The sequence below is a fragment of the Schistocerca serialis genome, chromosome 4 (assembly GCF_023864345.2).
Source record: "Schistocerca serialis cubense isolate TAMUIC-IGC-003099 chromosome 4, iqSchSeri2.2, whole genome shotgun sequence".
In the NCBI taxonomy this organism is placed as follows: domain Eukaryota; kingdom Metazoa; phylum Arthropoda; class Insecta; order Orthoptera; family Acrididae; genus Schistocerca; species Schistocerca serialis.
This window is the reverse complement of record NC_064641.1, coordinates 421996473-422005529: the sequence shown is the minus strand read 5'-3', so window position 1 is coordinate 422005529 and position 9057 is coordinate 421996473. Positions and strand designations below refer to the sequence as shown.

Here is a 9057-nt window from a genome sequence, read left to right as displayed (position 1 = left end):
GACTCTCTAGCTCTGGCAGAAATTGTATTGACAGATAACGATACGTGCAAGAGTGGAATAACATAGACAGGTATATTCTCACGTATGAGGAGCGTTCAGTAAGTAACGCAACACATTTTTTCTGAAAACAGGTTGGTTATATACAGGATACCAATGTAGCTTATTATTCTCCGTTCTTTTGGCTACAAAACCCTCTTTTTCAGCACAATCTCCGTTCAATGTGACGGCCTTTCTCCACTTGAGTGGGAGGGTCTGTATGCCTGCATGGTACCATTCAGCTGGTTGACGTCTGAGCCAGCGTCTAATTTGCCTCATGTCCAGTTGAGCAGCTAGGTGTTTGACAGTGATCCGTCGATTGATTAGAATGAGAGTGTCTGAAGGCTATGAATAGCGCCGCCACCTATCGGCACTTAAGAAACTATAGGGGCTGAAGCGGGAATGTTCCACGATGTTCCACAACAAATTCTGCATATTATTCAATCGAAGTTGGCCGACGAAAAATAATATGTTTTAATTCCTACTGAAAGCCCCTCGTATTTCAAACTCTCTCCGTATGCTGACCATCCTTCTCGGCTCAGACGTGGATTCGCTGCCATATGCGTCTGCTTGCCCGGCGCAGCATTTCGGTAGTTATCATTCTAAGTGGTTGTCTTTCGCCCAGATATAATCAATTCGTGACCAGGAGCTAAGATATACAGAACATTCGCTGTCAAATGTTCAAATGTGTGTGAAATCTTATGGGACTTAACTGCTTGGGTCATCAGTTCCTAAGCTTACACTCTACTCAACCTAAATTATCCTAAGGACAAACACACACACCCATGCCCGAGGGAGGACTCGAACCTCCGCCGGGACTAGCCGCACAGTCCATGACTGCAGCGCCTTAGACCGCTCAGCTAATCCCGCGCGGCTATTCGCTGTCCTCATAACCTTACGACGAGCTACTAATGTGGGAAAAGCTGCATGTAATTGTCCACACCAATCACGTCGCGTATTCACATCATGATCCCGTAATTCAATGATGCTGCCGGGTCGAAATGAATAGTAACCTTCTTCCTTCATCCAGCGACGCATGTAGGCTCTGGGACAGTTCATCTCCGCGACCGCTTCATTATCGATTTTGCTGGTGATCGAATCGCTGTTGCATTTAAGAGCTCTGTGACTTCATTACCGTTTTCATATTTCTTGGGTCATCCACTGCGTGATGCATCTGTCACAGGCCCAGTTACAAAAGCCTTTCTTTTCAGTTTACGAAGATTAACCTCCGTTAGCAGATCTTTCTTGAAGCGATTAAAAAAAGTTTTCCCTAATTTTATCATATGCTTCACCCGTTCGTTCCTTTTCACGCACCAATACTCTAAGAAGACGGTGTTCTTCAATTGTGAATCTGCTTGACCCGTCATTATATCACAAATATTTACTACAGTATCACCTTAGTAGCAAAACGAAATACCATCACATGCTGTAGCATTTGCCAAAACCAGAAGCAAAACAACACGATCACATGCCGTATTTTAATGGTGTGACGCCTGCATTATTGTAATCTGCCCTCTGCCAGACACTTATATGTGACTTGCAGAGTACCCAGGTAGATGTAGACCTCTACCAGAAGACACATGTACTCCGGGCAGGGAAAATTAGAGACCTCTACCAGAAGACAGATGTACTAGCGGCAGGGTACACTATTTTCAACCTAGAATACATTTTCGGATCAATATATGTTAAGTTACTCGAATACTTTTCGATCGTGACTTCTGGCGCACCCTGTAGATGTTAACACATTCATCTTTTGGAGAAAGGTTTTTCGTGGTGTTGCCAGTCTGCATTTCATATTGTCTCTATTTCAGCCATCATCAGCTATAGTGCCCAAACAGCAAAACTCACCATTCTTAGCGTATCATTTTCTAATATAATTCCCTCAGCATCTGATTTAATTTGACTACATTCCATTAGCCTTGTGTTACTTTTGCTGATGCTCAATTTGTAATCTCTTCTCAAGACACTGTCCATTCAGTTCAAATATTTATCCAACCCCTATGCTGCGTTTTACAGAATTACAATGTTATCAGCAGACTTCAAACCTTTTGTTTCTACTGAATCGTCAGTCATTTAGAAACGTTTGGCTATCTGCGTTTCTGGAAACTGACTACAGTTACTAACACAACAAGTGTTACTAGTGTTCATGCTATTAAGAGTACTACACCGCTTGGGTTCGGATCATTAGAAAATGTGCGATAGATAGTGAGGGAACTTTGAACCCGTATTAGGCACTCTCTGCCCTATCCCAGTTGTGAACAGAGCGAAAGGAAATGGCTAAATACTCTTTTTATGCGTTCTAATCGCTATCTTATGATTCCAACGCGAGACGTACGACGGGGGCACTGCCTACCTCGAATACCAGTACTAAGCGTAATGAAAATGAAGAAGAAAGAAAAACTTACCAAGATATGATCGTTTGAAATTTTCGCCTCATCACGCATTTTGCTCCAAATGCCTCTAGAGAACCTATTAACCTGTAACGACAACTCTTATTAGGATGTGTGGTTGTTTCGCAAAGGATAGTTCAGTCACCAACGTAAACACCGCTGGAGACGAGCAACAGTTATTGTAGATTCCATGCTGTATCTGAGGAAGCACGAGACGAGCATTTAGTTTGGTGCGAACACGTCAGACGGATAAAGGGGATTGTTTCATCGCTCAACACTTCATATTTGCCGTATTATTGGCAAAGAGCATCACTGAGAACATTGTTTTAACTACGCGATTTATTTCGGCCAGTGCTCACATGAACTGACCGTAGCAGTTTCAAATACTAGTCCTTATCAGTAGCGCATACAAACTTATTAGGCGATGGCACGCTAGAAATCAACATCTCGACGATATACCTACTACAGGACACCGGTAGAATTCTCGTTGAAATGTAGATTAGTAGCGTGTTTTAACTCAGCCGTCGCCGAAGAGTGTTTATGGGCTGTTGATATGGACGAATCAGTTGAAACCGCTGCAGTCATTACACAATTCATGCCATCATTTACTGAAATAACCTGAATAGTTACTGATCTACGACGTTTTGGGCATCTAACATTCCAACAACTCCGCCATTCTATGTTTCCATTACTGTTCGTGTTTTAAGCAAGAAGAAAAAAGTTCAATCTAACGTACCGTTGGTTATCGTTAATATTGAGAGAATCTTTACACCTGACTTTGTGCTCCACTGTATTGTAGATTCCGTGCTGTATCTGAGGAAGTACGAGACGGAGCAGGCGGCGTGAAGATTTAGCAGGAGCCGTATCACCCTAGGAAGCAGCCGGCGCCTCGTTTTTACGCGGTTATTAATCGGTGCGCTCCCGCCTCGTGGCATGATGAATTCCGCCGTCTGCCGTCTGTTTCTTCTCTTGTTTTCCATTTCTCCGCGTCATACTGAGATTCTTTAATGCCATCAGAAATCTGTGCTCATTATGGTCTGCCATAATTCAGGGGCCCTAATCAAGCCGGGTGTTTTAAAAAATATAGGCAGTGGTGGTAGTGTAGGGAAAAATAAAGAAGAATCACGTGGTTCTGCAGCCACGTCAAAACCAAATGTGTGCAAGTCATTTCTTCGTCGGGGAAGTCATCATGGGAACAAGTGCCCTCTAGATTCTACATTTACACTACGGGCCATTAAAATTGCTACACCACGAAGCTGACGTGCTACAGACGCGAAATATAACCAACAGGAAGAAGATGCTGTGATATGCAAATGATTAGCTTTTCAGAGCATTCACACAAGGTTGGCGCCGGTGGCGACACCTACAACGTTCTGACAGGAAGAAAGTTTCCATCCGATTTCTCATACACAAACAGCAGTTGACCGGCGTTGCCTGGTGAAACGTTGTTGTGATGCCTCGTGTAAGGAGGAGAAATGCGTACCATCACGTTTCCGACTTTGATAAAGGTCGGATTGTAGCCTATCGCGATTGCGGTGTATCGTATCGCGACATTGCGCTCGTGTTGGTCGAGATCCTTTGACTGTTAGCAGAATATGGAATCGGTGGGTTCAGGAGAGTAATACGGAACGCCGTGCTGGATCCCAACGGCCTCCTATCACTAGCAGTCGAGATCACAGGCATCTTATCCGCATGGCTGTAACGGATCGTGCAGCCACGTCTCGATCCCTGAGTCAACAGATGGGGACGTTTGCAAGACAACAACCATCTCCATGAACAGTTCGACGACGTTTGCAGCAGCATGGACTATCAGCTCGGAGACCATGGCTGCGGTTACCCTTGACGCTGCATCACAGACAGGAGTGCCTGCGATGGTGTACTCAACGACGAACCTGGGTGCACGAATGGCAAAACGTCATTTTTTTCGGATGAATCCAGGTTCTGTTTACAGCATCATGATGGTCGCATCCGTGTTTGGCGACATCACGGTGAACGCACATTGGAAGCTTGTATTGGTCATCGCCACACTGGCGTATCACCCGGCGTGATGGTATGGGGTGCCATTGGTGACACGTCTCGGTCACCTCTTGTTCGCATTGACGGCACTTTGAACAGTGGACATTACATTTCAGATGTGTTACAACCCGTGGCTCTACCCTTCATTCGATCCCTGCGAAACCCTACATTTCAGCAGGATAATGCACGACCGCATGTTGCAGGTCCTGTACGGGCCTTTCTGGATACAGAAAATGTTCGACTGTTGCCCTGCCGGCACATTCTCCAGATCTGTCACCAATTGTAAACAACTGGTCAATGGTGGCCGAGCAACTGGCTCGTCACAATACGCCAGTCACTACTCTTGATGAAATGTGGTATAGTGTCGAAGCTGCATGGCCAGCTGTACCTGTACACGCCATCCAAGCTCTGACTGAATGCCCAGGCGTATCAAGGCCGTTATTACGGCCAGAGGTGGTTGTTCTGGGTATTGATTTCTCAGGATCTATGCACCCAAATTGCGTGAAAACGTAACCACATGTCAGTTCTAGTATAATATATTTGTCCAATGAATACCCGTTTATCATCTGCATTTCTTCTTGGGGTAGCAATTTTAATGACCAGTAGTGTACATATACACTCCGTAAATCACCGTACGGTGCATGGCGGAGGGTGCCGTGTACCACTACTTGCCGTTTCCTTTCCTGTTCCACTCGCGGACAGACCAAGGGAAAAACAACTGTCTACTCGTATATACCTCCGACTGAGCACTGCTTGCTCGCACCTTATCTCCCTGCTCGTTAGGGGAAATGTACGTTTGCAGCAGTAGGATCGTTCTGCAGTTGGCTTCAAATGCCCGTTCTCTAAATGTTCTCAATAGTTTTCCTCGAAAACAACGTTGCTTTCTCTCTAGAGATTCCCATTTAAGTTCCCGAAGCACAACCGCAATACTTGTGTGTTGTTCTAACCTATCGGTAACAAATCTAAACGCCTTGTCACGGTTTGCGCTGCTCCCTCGGGCATGGGTGTGTGTGTGTGTGTGTGTGTGTGTGTGTGTGTGTGTGTGTGTATGTGTTTTCTTAACGTAAGTTAGTATAAGTTAGATTAAGTAGTGTGTAAGACTAGGGACCGATAACCTCAGTAGTTTGGTCCCATAGTACCTTACCACAAATTTCTAAAACAACTCTAGCTGCTCGCCTCTGAATTGTTTCGGTATCTTTCTTTGATCCGATCTGGTATGGATCACTAACACTCGAGTGGTACTCAAGAATAGGTCGCACTAGCTTCCTATATGTGATCTGCTTTGCAGATGAACCACACTTTCCCAAAATTCTCGCAATAAACCGAAGTCGATCGTTCACCTTCCCTACCACAATCCTCACATGCTCCTTCCATTTCATATCGCTTTCCAGCGTTATCCTACAAAGTTAAACGACGTGACTACGTCAAGCAGAACACTGTTAATGTTACATTCGAACATTACGGGCTTCTTTTTCCTACTCATCCACATTAACTTACATGTTTTTATATTTAGAGCCAACTGCCATTCGTCACACAACTTTAAATTTTGTCTAACTGGTCTTGTATCCTCCTAAAGTAACTTCGACACCTTCCCGTGCACCACAGCATCATCACCAAACAACAGCTGACTGCATCCCTCCCTGTTCGGTAGTTCATTTATGTATATATAGCAGTCCCATCACATTTTCCTGGTGCGCTCCCGACCGTACCCTCGTCTCTGAAGAACAAACGCTGTCGAGGATTTTGGTTCTGGGCTCTATGGCTCAAGAAGTTTTCGAGCCACTCACATACATTATGTGATCAAAAGTATCCTGACACCTGGCTGAAAATGACTTACAAGTTCATGGCGCCCTCCATCGTCTGTGCTGTAATTCAGTATGGTGTTGGCCCACCCTTAGCCTTGATGACAGCTCCAATCTCGCAGGCATAGTCCAATCAGGTGCTGGAAGGTTTCTTGGGGAATGGCAGCCCATTCTTCACGGAGTTTTGCACTGAGGAGAGGTATCGATGTCGGTCGGTGAGGCCTTGCACGAAGTCGGCGTTCCAAAACATCCCAAAGGTGTTTATAGGAATCAGGTCAGGAATTTGTGCAGGCCAGTCCATCACAGTTATGTTATTGTCGTGTAACCATTCCGCCACAGGCCGTGTATTATGAACAGGTGCTCGATCGTGTTGCAAGATGCAGTCGCCATCCCCGAATTGCTCTTCAACAGTACACTTTTGTGCTGTCACGTGTCCCTTCATGTTTCCACTTCACTATCACATCGGAAACAGTATTTAGGAGTGGAAATCTCCCATACAGACGTATGACACAAGTGACACCCAATCACATGACCACATTCGAAGTCCGTGAGTTCCGCGGAGATGTGTATCTGGGAGCCTATTTCGTACCGTCGTACCTTCTTTAACTGTCTGCAGGGGGATACTGTATCAAATGCTTTTTGAAAATCTTGAAATATGGAGCCTGCCTCTCGCCCTTCATCCAAAGTTCGCAGTATATCATGTGAGAAAAAGGGCATGCTGAGTTACAAACGAGCGACTCTTTCTAAAACAGTGATTCGTGGACGTAAACTTTTCTGTCGCTAAGAAATTTATTATATTCGATCTCAGAATATGTTCTAGAATTCTGAAGATAACCGATGTATGGATATTAGACTGTAATTTTGCGGATCCGTTCTTTTGTCCTTCTTATATACAGGAGTCACCTGCACTTTAAGTGGCTTGGGACTTTGCGATGGGCCAGTGATTCGCAATAAACGCAAACTAAGAGGCCAACGCCATAGAGTACTCTTTGTAAAACCGTGTTGGGATTCCATTCGGACCTGGAGACTTATTTCTTTTCAACTCTTTCAGTTGTTTCTATACAGCAAGGATGCTTAATATTGTGTCATCCATACGGGACTCTGTGCGAGGGTCAAATGACGATATGTTTGTACGATTCTTCGGTGTGGGCTATTTCTTAAACGTGAAATTTAAAACTTCGGTTTTCGTTTTTCTGTCTTCAACTGCCACACCAGACTGGTCAAAGAGTGACTAGATAGAAGCAATGGACCCGCTTAGCGATTTTCCATAGGACGAGATTTTTCTCGGGTTCTCGGCCAGGTTCTCTTGCGTTCCATCCTTGATCCATTGCTTTTGTCATTCTATATATGAATAAACGCTAAGAAGTGCCAGTCCATGCTCACACCATATCCAAAGTTGATCAGCGAACATTTTCGTGAAACACTTCCTCCATTGCTTCTTAATGCTGCTTAATTATCATTTAAAAATTCAGTAAACGACCTTGGCATAACCTGGGACTAGTATATAAATTGGGAAGAACAATATACAGGAACTGTATCTCCTGCCTATGTTAATGTGAAAACTCAGAAAAATATTTTCAACTCCAATTAAAAAAATCTCATTTCCGTCCTTAGCCCAACTGTGATGTAGTTCAACAAGACATAGGTAAGGAAAATTCCAGAGGAGTAGAGCTGGCTATGAAGGTTTGCCTAAGGTATGGGTGCAACATTTGGTTTTTTGATAAAATAAGTGCTTGCTATATTTGGATGCGACCGGATAGGTGACGTTATTTTCACAAGCTCTGTTTACTTCAGCTTAGTTGCCGGTGTCCTCAGCAACTCTCCTCGCATATCAAATACCTTCCTTCGTTTAATAACTGCAGTACCAAATCGAATACGTCCAGTCTTGGCAGTATCTTTTCATAACAGTAAATCTTCCTTCTACCACATTTGAGGCACACGTCTGCGGAACAAATTACCGAGTAACCTTAGTCTTATGCAGAACCATTCTACATTTTAGAGGAGATTAAAGCTTAGTCTGTTACCATTGACGTAACTTCACTTTAGCTTCCCTCTCGATGTATCCCAGATGTTTTCCTGCAACTGGGAATCAGTATCTGTCACTTTGGAAACCATCTGTTTAGTATTCTATCCATCCCCAAGAGCTGTTGATGTATGTAAATAAATAATAAGCAACCAGCTGCATAAAAGAAATTTAATTTCTTTACCGGTTTCGAGAACTTAGTGCCCTTCATCAGAAGTTATACCTATTGAGTGCGAGTGTCAATACAGCAAAATATTGCGGTGCTCAACTATCTGCGCTAATCTCATTCCTTTCTACATCTTTTTTCATTCTCCTATCTCATTTACTGCCAACGGCCTTGCCGCAGTGGTAACACCGGTTCCCGTCAGATCACCGAAGTTAAGCGCTGTCGGGCTGGGCTAGCACTTGGATGGGTGACCATCGGGTCTGCCGAGAGCTGTTCGTAAGCGGGGTGTACTCAGCCCGTGTGAGGAAAATAGAGGAGCTACTTGACTAAGAAATAGCAGCTCCGGTCTGGTAAACTGACATACGGCCGGAAGAACGGTGTGCTGACCACATGCCCCTCGATATCCGTATCCAGTGACGCCTGTGGGCCGAGGATGACACGGCGGTCGGTCGGTACCGCTGGGCCTTCATGGTCTGTTCGGGCGGAGTTAATCTCATTTACTGATCTTGCCTTGTTATTTCACGCTCTTCCATCGAAACTCAACTTTTTCTCCACATTGATTCCTTCTGCACTGCTTTAACACTTTGTTATTAGATTCAACTACTCACATTCGAATAAAACGTA

General features: G+C 44.5%; 1 pseudogene; it reads left to right on the top strand.

The window, feature by feature from the left end:
• The first annotated feature begins 8594 nt into the window (after window positions 1-8594).
• LOC126476047 (5S ribosomal RNA) lies at window positions 8595-8712 on the top strand (annotated as a pseudogene).
• The last annotated feature ends 345 nt before the right edge of the window (window positions 8713-9057 follow it).